The following is an 11,929-nucleotide window of genomic DNA, read 5'->3' as shown; positions in this document are numbered from 1 at the left end:
GTGGAAGATCGTTGACATTCAGCTGGGATTTTTCAATTTCTCACCTAAATTTGGGAGATTGAATGTCCATCAAAAAGGGCAAAAAAAAGGGGCGGACCTCCCCATTTTGTAAATCACTCTATACCAAATTTCTCATAGATAAAGACTATGATACTATAGTATGTTTTCGCTTAAGGTCCATATTGTAAGTGTACCACTCAAATAAGATAGATGATGGAAGCAACGGAGATGTCGCTGTAGACTCTTATCATCGATATAAGGTTGGGTTTTATTTTTGTTTTTATTTTACATATATAATTCATTTTAATGTTCCTTAAAATAATTTTTTCCTTAAATTTATGCTGGAGGATGTGAAATTGGTGAAAGAAATGGGGTTGGATTCTTACAGGTTTCCTATTTCTTGGCCTCGAGTTCTACCAAGTGGGACGCACAAGCTTCATTAATTTAGTTTTTTATGTTGTAAATAAAATAAGAATAATTTACATAAATATCTATTGTATTTTTTTTTAGAATTTTAAAAAATACCCAGTATTTATATATTTTACATTTATGTCTCATTTTTTAAGAACGTGTTTAAAATTTAATTTTTTTTTCCTTTTTTAGGTAATATATTGAGCTTAAATTTTGTGTCTATACTTCTCATCATCATGCATCAATAAAAATTTTAAAAATAATTAAATACAAATTAAATAACTAAAATACTTGTACAACGTTTTTAGATATTTTGCTCATTTTAGTCATTTTATGTATCTAAAATATTACTTTTTTGTTTTTGTTTTTTCATGTCCATAATGGTGAGTAGTATGTACATATAGAATTTGAGCTTAATCCAATGTATAAGAAAAACACTAAACTAAAGTATGATACATGCTCTAAATCATTGGGACATTGATGCACAGAGAAAAAATAATAAACTAGAAAAATAAAAATAAAAATAAAGGGTTGAGAGATTATACTATCTCTCAAGGTTTGCAAGAGTGTTCACCCCAATATCTTTTCACAACATCCAAGCTCTTTCTCTATTTTTCAATCACGTTCGTAACAAAAAAAGGACCCTTTCCCTTTAAATACAAAATTATAACTAATAATAAAAAAAATAAAATAATTGTAACAAATAAAACTCTATCTCTCCTTTATTTAATAAAAGCAAGTCTAACATATCATAATCAACTCAATCATACTAATCTCTATCCATATCTTTTTTTAAAAAAAAAAAAAAACTAAACTCCCAATTCTTCCTCTTAAATCTCTACAACTTAAAGAGAAAAAAATAACCCTAAAGAAAACTAGAAATCAAAATAGAATATTTTTTAAGTCCTAAAAAATATAAAAATTTAAAAATTAAAATATTTTATCTTTTATTTCCATCTGACATGAACGTAAACTATGAAATATTGAGGATAATTTTTTTAGATTCTACGAAATATATAGGGGATATTTACATTAAAAGAAAAAATTTATACAAGTTACCTTAAAATGTAGAATTAAGGTGCATCTCTAAAATCATTAAAAAAAAGTTGTTTTGACTTTGGTAAAACATCTAATTGATCATCTCGACATCGAAATGTATACATATCGAGAAAAAAAGAGGTTTCAAGTCCTAAAATAGTAAATCTCACAATACATTTGGACCATCCATTTTCAAGATTTTTCATGGTTTATAAATTTGCTTGATTTGAACCATTTTGGATATTAGTGTAGATAAAATATAGATTCTCATACCATCCTAAAGAATTTACGACACCAAAAATGTATCTCATGATAAAGTTTGAAGGTGCACTTTAATTTGAATTTTTAAGGCTACAAACTTATGCAAACTACACCCTTACATAAATTTTCCAAATATTTATAGAATAATGATCCTATGAGACCCTCTCATACCGATGTGTGTCGGACCTCAAAGGATCACTATTAAATTTGACACATATCTCTAGAAAAGTTATCACATGAGTGTGGAACTTGATTTTTCTAGAGACCTGTGCCAAATTTAATGCTGATTCTTTGGGGTCCTACACACATGGGTGTGGGAATCATTACTCATATTTATACTATCCCTTTGTAAGGGAAAATATATAATGAGATCATTTATTTTTGGTACAAGGTGTTCATAATTAATATTGACTATTGGATGTGAAATTAGGTGGTTGCATTTATTTCATTCAAAGAGTTCAAAGTTAAAAAAAAAAAAAAATGGCAAACTTTGTGATACACCCAAGCTAACAAATTTTACAACAGATGATTGCAAGTAATCATGATCTCCCTCCAAAGGTAAATGGCCTCATTGTATACAAACCCATATCATTCAATTGTGGTAAAAATCCAAGAACTCTCTCTCTCTCCATAATAAACGACAACATATTCAGCCATTAAATCATAAAGAAATTAAATAATGTTTAACTTCAACCTATGCTAAAAATCTTCTTTAAAGTGCAGCTATTATGGTGGAGAAATCTCTTAGATAACCAAAACTGCCAAAAACATACTTAAAATATCACAAAAATTTTCCTAAATGCACAAAAATTCTACATGTTAGTTGTAATTCATTATACGATGCTTTTTTATACTATTTGATATCAAATTTTAACATATAAATAAAATTCTTATTTATATTGTGATCTAAGTAGGTCAATCATGTTTGTGATCAAAATATTTTAAGAAACAAATGAATTCTTATATTTAATTATTTTTTATATTTTTATTTTTATTTAGAGGGAAATTTGAGGGGAGGCATCAACATGAGGGGATCACATACTACAATAACCTCATCAACGAGTTGATAGATATGGCATTGCCTCATTTATCTTCTTTCGTTTTTAATATATATATATATATATATATTAAATTTAAAGCAATTTTATTAAAAACATTTTCTTTATTAAATACTTTAAATTGTATAATTCACAGGGATAAAGCCATTTGTGACATTATTCCATTGGGATTTACCACAAGCACTCGAAGATAAGTACGGTGGATTCTTAAGCTCTAACATTGTGTACGTATTATTCTTGGAGCACATACAAAGGAGTGTACTACGCTTGTTCCCTCAGGAAAGACTATTGCGAGGATGTTTTTACTTCAAATTTGAAATCTATTTTACAATTACCAAATAAATATTTTGAAAAAAAAAAGAAATAAAAAAAGAATTTAAGTCCCTAAACACTTGGATATTAGCCATCGGTTCGATCCGAAGACATTTTTTTTTCCGGACTTTTGCTTGGTCAAATTTTTTGTGGGCAACTATATATACCTATTTAAGGGTTAAAGATGATTGTGATATTTATGTACTAAAAGTAAACCCAATGACTTAAAAGAAGTAGTCCAGATCAAGAATTGTGCGATCTGAAATGAGAATCAGTTGGGGCCAAACCGATTCTTGATAGGAATCAATACTACTTTCTCCCGCCCCAAAAACCTAACCCCGTTCCACAACTCAAAAATAATAAAAAGATTTTCTTTCAGTGTTCTCTTAGATATTTTAGTAAATCACAGCCCGTAAACTCCTATTTCAATTATTTATTTTCTAATTTTTAATATTTTTTGGATCATCAATTCATACCTATCTGGATTGGAAATCCGATACGCGATTGGTGGGTTGATGATCCACCTAAACCCTTTCTGTACTAAAACTCAAACAATTTTTTTCAAGCAATGCCTAAACCCTTTCTATAATAAAAGTTAAACAATCTAATTGTATGCTCTCTCGAATCTTTATTTTCTCTCACCTTTTAACATCTCCTTTCTCTAGGATGGCTGCAATTTTCGCCAGCTAATTTTGCTTGTGTATAAACAAATGTTTGCAGTGTGGATTTTGAGAAGCATGCCGATATTTGTTTTCGAGAATTTGGGGATCGAGTGAAACATTGGGTCACCATCAATGAAACTTGGAATTTTAGTACAATGGGGTATGATAGCTGAGTAGGAGCACCAGGCCATTGTTCACTTTCTAAAGGAAAATGCAGCAAAGGAAATTCATCAACTGAACCCTACCAAGTAGCACATAACATGCTTCTTGCTCATGTGGCTGCCTTCAATATTTACGTAGGCAAATACAAAGTGAGATTCCATATTCCCCCTATTGTTTCAAAAAAAAAAGAAAAAGGATTGCATATTCCCCTTAAATCTAAGATATTCATACATGGACCTGGTTTTGGTGAGTCAGCAGATTCACTTATTTTGGTGAGTTTACTGATACATTAACCTCCATCTCTTGTGATGTCTAAGATGGATGTGAAAAGATGGTGCATCCAATACAAGCCAAAATGGATGGTGAAAACAAAAAAAATATAAATTTATTTTTTGAAAAAAAAATTCAAAACTTATGATTGTCATCAAGATTGAGATTGGCAAACCCTACAATTTTACATCCAAAATCTATTCTTAAAATGAATTTTGGAGAGGAGATGCATACAAATCTGTGAATCGGTTGACCCACCAGACACTTTCTTTCATACATAATTAACTTGTTTGTTGTTAATTGTCTAAAATTATAAAGTGGTAGTATTATCGAATGCACACCAAGCGAAGTTGTGCATATGTGTGAGTCATTCCTCAATGAGGTCGGAGTTGCCAATATGTGTGAGCGGGGGATTGTGTGGCCTTTGTGTGTGATGGAGGGCCTTTATAGACTTGGTCAAGCCTCTGAACCATCAAATGACATGTACATATATAGTCGTATCGAGATAGCAATCTACCATTGAGCGTGAAGTGTGTACATGTACGAGAGATTGCCCTTATGTACCATAGAACTGTGGTTGCATCATGGTCTGGGGGATTATGGATTGTCTCTAGGATAGAATCTGTAGTTCATAGACTGGGATTACATCCCCTAGTCGATTGGCTGACTTTGGTGTTCAAATCATCAACCTTTGCAGTGGACTGTGGTCATGATAATCGTTAGGTCAGTTTAATAAAGCTAGTGTGGATCGTAGTCCACAGTTGAAAGTGGAGTGCTCAAGTATATTCATAATTTCTAGACCTATACGGATCTGATTCCCATCAAAATTAATTAATTTTCATGTTATATGGTTTTTAGAATGATTATTTGAGCTTTTATGATTCTCTTGATATTATAGTTTTTAAAATATAAGAGAAAATCAATTTTCAATGTTTTTTAATTTTAAATTCTAAAAATCAATTTAAATATTTATTAAAATACGAGGGACCCAACGCAAGGGGTGGGGCCATTTAAATTAAAGCACATGATAGAATTGAGTAGGGCCGACGAGGGCCCACCTAAAGTAGCATGCCCCACCCATGAAAGGTTGTCTTACCATATTTGGTTCAAGCCACATTGGCTAGTCGGCTTTCAATATTTTTGCACAAAGCCTCATTACCTTAGGAATTAATATATTAAATTTTATATGTCTTGTGAATCAATATATTTTGATTGAATGAATAAGGAATGAATATCCATTAAAAGAGAAGGTATGACTATATTTTTTCTTATTTGAATATTTGAGAAAAAGAAGCATAAGGTTTTAGCACATTTATTTGAATCTTGATGGTGGATTTAAAGAATGGACGAATCACATCTCTCACCCCATAAGTCTCTTTATATCAATGATCAATATTTGATCTCACAAAAGATGAGAAACCGTAATGCTTAGAAAAACAATAAATAGGGGTCCCCTCTCCCCTAAATCTTTATACCACTCATCTTCTCTATCTAAAAAAGCTCTCTCTACTCTCTCTTTCGATCTTTAGGTTCATGCCCCACTTACGCCTTTCATCTCTCTAAGGGGGCACGCCCCACATTATGGAAGTCATGGAAGTTCTCTCTCTCTCTTGCTAAGACTCCTTCTCATAGAAGGTGGAAAGGGGCACACCCCACCTAGGAGAACTCTCTCTCATCTCTCTAGGTTAAGCAAAAGGGAGCTTAAAGTAGGCTAAGACATTGAGGCCCTAGCACTTTGGTTCAAGATAAGATCCATATATTTTTGGAGGGTTTTGCCATACTTAGTAGAATCGAGATCGATCATGGATCTCGAGCACCATAGGAAGGAGGAGACTCAGTGTAGGTGTACTAAGCCCAGTTGAGATAATCTCTGACAAATTTATTTGTTTTATTTTATTTCTTTTGTTGTACTCTTCTATTCCCATAAAGTAATGTGTTAAGTTTTATTTATTGAATAAATGAATTGGTTTTAGCTGTAGTAAGTGAGAATTATTTTTATTTATTTATATATTTCAATAGAGGTTTTATTTGTAATTGGACATTGTAAGTGATCTAGTAGGTAAAAGAATTTTTTTAAAAAAATTTATATACACAGTACTTTCTAGAATTTCCTTTAAAAACTTTTTATATTTGTTTATCTGATAGAAAATAAATATTTGGAAAGTTTAAAAAATTTTGACAAAAAAAGAAAATGGCTTTTTTATTTTTATTTTAATTTGAATGTAATAAATATAAAAAGTTTTAAATTTGGATGTAATAAATAAAGATATAGAAAGTTCCAAGAATTTTGCACTTGCATATAATAAATATAGGAAATTTTTTTGAAACACTGGGCAAGATTTAAGGTGTTGTTCCACAAATATTTTATTGTTAGGCTGGCAATGAGTCAAGACAATGAAACTAACCTACTAGGGACGGCAATACATTCTCAATCGACAAGAAATTTGATTGTACCATTAAATGTCACGCTTAATTCTTAATTGTCCAAATCATTTTCGGATGTGATTTTGCATATGAAGGTCACAATTATTTAGAATAATTAGATGTCAAATTTGATGGTTTGAAGTGAGTCACGAAATCTAAGAAATTTTTTGTTGTAGAACTTTGTGTTTATTCAATGACACTGTTACAACCACCTATTTTTGAAATTTAAAGGATAAAGATAATTGTGACCTCCATGTACGGCCAAAAAACTTGCTACACCCGGTTCTATTCAATGATTGCAAAAATGGTGTCTTTGTGGACAATCCCATTATAAAATATCACCTAATCTTGCGTATGATATTGAGGGATTTGACTTTTTCTATTTAAACTAATTTATTATATATTACAATTAGGACCGTAAAAATGTATCCAGTTATCGTTAAAACCTTTAAATTCTCTTTCTTTTTTCCTCTCTCCGTGTGTCCCCCACCCTATCACGACTACCACCACCATTGTCACCTCCTCCCCTGGCTACCACTCCCGCAGTATTGGATCTACCACCGCCTCCACACAATATACACTGCTACCACAACTGCCTAGCCACCACCACCCGCTACCAACCACTAACATCCTCTATACCCATATGTTCAGATTCGCTTGACCGAAGGGTCTCGCCCCTTGGCTGTAGCAAGTTACTTAGCTGACTCCGAGTCATACAAGAAAAAAACTAAATAAATTAGGGAAATATATAAAAAATTGAAAAAGAAAAAAGAAGTTTGTACTGGTAAGAAAAAGAGAAGATGAACTTTAAAGAGTCAAAATGAGCTTAAAAAGTAGAGAAAATGAATTAGAAAAACAATTTATAGTTTTGGTTATTAAAAAAAAAGAGGAAAAAACTCACCACTCTTTGACAGAAATATCTAAGTCACATAAAAGATTATTGAGCAATCTCACATGTTTTACTATTGCTTTGAATTCTTCAATATCTCCAAGTTGGACACACCACTCGGGAAACTCGGCCTTGCCCGAGACACTGATCTACACCATCCCAGCACTTCACTATAACAATTATGGTTCAAATTGAAACAACTTCAAATAGCAAATCATAATTAACTAAATTGCCATAACCAGCGTTCTGAGACTCGGCCAGCCTTGGAGGGGTAGATTGTACAGCGTGTTTTTTTAGTTTAATTATATTAATACCTCAAATTTAAATTACATGTGTTACAATGCCTTTTTTATTAGACCTAGCACTTAAAGTAACTCTGATAGAGTTTTAATCCATTAGTTCATCACTTTTAAAAACCTCATTACAGGAGTTCCAAAAATTTGTGGCCTACACTAGAATGATACTCAAGACTTATTGTAAAGAAGCCTATTCTGACAGAGAAACAAACCAACACGCCAATCTACTACTTAGTTGATAAAAAGTGGTGCTCATAATATGTAGAACTGTTTTTATCTTCACTTTCTTCAAAAGAAAAAAATAAAAAGTCGGGCTCGAGCGAGTTACTTTGACACGCCTGAATAAATTGCCTCAGCTAGTGGCCGAATACCTTGATCGAGTTGATTTTCTGAACGCTAGCCATAACAAACCTAAAAAGAACTTCATTGGACAAAATGTTGAAATCATATGGTGTCCGATTATACCGATTTATCAAGTTGGTTTTCAATATGCATAGTTCAGTACGTTAAAGATCCTTAGCGTGCACACACAAGCATAAATCTCAACAAAGAAATATCATGTTCTGATTAGCTCACCACGACATTGGCCTTGATGAAGATGACTGGATCGATGGATGAAGAGAAGCTCCCATCCTCTACAAGGAACAACACGACATCAATGAAGTCCTGAGCTCCCTCAGTCTCACCAGTTCTTCTTTTCCTCCAATGCTCACTCTTTAGCAATACGTCTCATTGATTTCAAATTTCCTTGAAAATCAAACAACTCAAGGTAAGGGAGGGCATCAAACACAACTGAATTCACAGCGAGGTAGAATGACTCCTATATCAACTTTGCAAATCGCTTCGCCTCTTCGTTATTGTCTCCATCCCTCGAAAATCTTTTCCCCGCAACCATTCTCACCACTGGAGAACGTCAGGTCGTGCAGCTTGCTGAATGTTCACTTCCGACTTCCGTTCGTTCCCTTTCCAAAACTTATATATCTCACTTACGCACGCGTCGACCACTGAGGATCAAACATGTTTGAGGGATTCTAGTTGACGATTAGAGAGGAGTTGTAGAGCGGCAATTCTTCGAGTTTCTCTCCAGTATTGGACTATAGACATTCCCTATAAATTCTAGTTAAAGGAACTCTTAAAAACCTCGATTCTGGTCCTAAATAACCACACAAACCTTAGTAAACCATAGGCAACCTAGACTCAATTTAATTAATCCCAAAATACCCAAATCTTATCCAACTTGAATTAGAACCCAAAAGCTTCCCAACGGTCCAAGAATCATCTGAATCAGACCTACGGATAAAAAGATATAACAAATGGCAATTTAGTCCATGTGAGACCCAACTGTCGGGCCGGGCCGGGCTGTAACAGGCCTAATAGGCCTAGTTGCGGCCTGATGATGAAGACGTGGCATTTATCATGCAGTTAATGTGTTTTATGATATAGTAAATACGTTTTTTTTACTTAGATAAGGCTAAAACTTCAAGATAAATAAAAGAAAATTTGAAAAAACTCCAAAAAATACAGGAAAAATTACTACTGGAGTTCTATAAGTACCCCCTTCATAACCTAAAAGCAGGAGGCCAGAAACCATAAAGAAATCCCTTACAAAATTCTTGAAAATTTAAGAAAAATCCCCAAAAATCAGATAAAATTAAAGAAAATATCAGAATTTATATTCAACATCTCGAGATCCCAAAATCCTTAGAAAACTAAGGAAATTCTCCTCCATTCCCAAGAAAAAACCTAAGTAGACCTTATCTAAAATTCTCAGCTTTTTACCCTGCCTTAGAAATCCTAGATCGAGGAAAAAAAACGTTAGATCTACAAATTTCAGCAAGCAAAGACATCCAAAGAAAGAGATGGTGGAGCAAATCGGAAGAGCGACCTGATCCAAGCCAAAAACTCCGGGTTTCGGGTTCCTAAAGGTAAGTATATCTTTCTTTGCTTAATTTAATTTGTTTTTCTTCATTTAATTTTCAGTTTTATTTTATTTTTTTGGAAATTAATTCATCATTAGATTTAATTAAATTTAGAAGCGTTTTTTGTCAAAATACGGATTTGGAGCTGATGCTGCTAGTAGACTCAGAAAAAGACCGGATTTGTATAGATTTGGGAATTTTCTTAGTATATAATTCAAACGACCCGACTTTTTTTAGCTTTTCAAAAAGTAACTCAATTTTTGCTAAGATTTGAGCATATCTCATCCCAGAGATAGATGTTGATCTGAGCGTAAACAGTTTGGCACCCACCGTGGGGCACTTTGAGCTTTAGATCCGTATTTTAGACTTAAAAAAGCTTCTTCTTTTTTTCTCATATTTATTTTTCCAGCAAAAATAAAAAAAAAAATATAAAAAAAAAGAAGAAAAAGAAAAACATGGTAGATTTAAAAAAAATAAATAAATTCTTTTTATTAGATTATATCTTTCTTTCTATATCTTATTTTTTTTCTCTCTCCATAAAAAATTTAAGATCTTTTTCCTCTCAATCTTTAGATCATATTTTAGATTTCTCTCAATCTTTAGATCATCTTTAGTTTCTTTAGATCGTCTTTCTTTTAGATCCATCTTTATCATCTTTATCTTTAGATCATCTTTCTTTTTTATCCATCTTGATCATCTTTATATTTAGATCATCCTTTTATATAATCTTTTAGATCATCTTTATTTTTTTAGAACATCTTTAGATCCTTCTTGATATCATCTATATCATCACTATCATATTTTTCATATCTTCTTTCATTCATGTTTATCTTCTTTAGATCATAATTATCTTATTTAAGTGCATCTTTATCTTTTTAGAATACATCTTTTAGAAACAATCTTTTTTTCTTTCCTAATAAAATAGTAATAATAATAATAATTTTTACATCTTTTGAAAAATACTTTTTTTAAAAAAAAGAAAGAAAAAGAAGATAGATCTAGGCTTCCTCTGTTTTATTTGTTTAGATTAGAAATATATCGCTTTTTTTTTTTTATCTTATATTTTGTTGTTAAACCTTATCTGCATAGCTTATAATTTATTTTTTTTACATTATCTTCTTTTTTTTTAAAAAAAAATCTTTCTCTTTTTAGACGCATCTTTATCTGGGTTTTTTTAGATAGCTAAAAAAAAAAAGGGAGGCAAAAAAAAAAAAAGATTAAAAAGAAAAGAAAAAAAAAAAATAGAGAAGATTTTTGTTACATAATTTTTCCAGTCATGTCTGTAGTTCGTGATGACTTGGATATTGAGTCTACTGCATCATCTAGGCCCCCTAGGATGACTAGACCCACATGACTTTACGGCTCAGTACCCTGGGCCTACCCTGTCTCGGGTCGATCGAGATCAGGCTCTATTGGGTCCATTGTCTTACACCCAAGGTTAAGCATAACTAACACATTTGTAAGTCATTCGAGTCGTGGAGTCCAGCAAGTATGTATGGCCCGAGGCACCCTCAATAGTCAAGGTATTTGACCTGGGTCTAAAGAACCAAAGTCGAACCCAACTTCATCTTATGGGTCTAAGTTTAAGGGAGATGCTACGCAATCAGGGGCACATTTATCACAAAACTTTGGTTCTAGGGACATTCCACCCAATCAGTAGTTAAAACCTCATTATCTTCCAAATCTAGGGGAGATGCTGCCCAACTAAGGTCGCATCGCCCGCAAGTGCCTGAGTCTAAAGGAAGTCTCGCTAAACTGGCAGCTCACCCCACATCATCATCAAAGTCTAAGAGTGATGCTGCCCAACTAGGGGCACGCCATCCACCTCTACAAAGTGCAAGTCTAAGGGAGGTGCTGCTGAAATTTATACTATTGAGAACACCCCAGCAACCCCTAACGCGCTTGACCCACAGGGTCAAGTAGACCTGAGTCTCCCTCCTCAAGGTGAGAGTTTGGTCAAATCACGTCGAAATCCTCCAAAGACCCATTCTAGGGGCTCCAATAGTAAGAAGTCGAGCCATCATAGTTCATCCAACAAGGTCATGCACCCTGAGATCCATTAGTTTGATCAAGAACTGCCCGAGTTTTATGACACCTTTGAGAGGCTCAAGAACTTACCCGAAGTCAAGGATTTTTTGAAGCGTGCTGGACTTGTGGAGTCACATGCCTCACCTAGGGCATCGAGTCATCAGTCAAGTCAGAATCAGATGACCTCTTTAGCCCATGA

This window comes from Amborella trichopoda, chromosome 13 (assembly GCF_054954075.1).
Source record: "Amborella trichopoda isolate Santa Cruz 75 chromosome 13, AtrichopodaSantaCruz75HAP2 v2.0, whole genome shotgun sequence".
NCBI classification, from domain to species: Eukaryota; Viridiplantae; Streptophyta; class Magnoliopsida; order Amborellales; family Amborellaceae; genus Amborella; species Amborella trichopoda.
Note: the sequence above shows the minus strand (reverse complement) of the source record.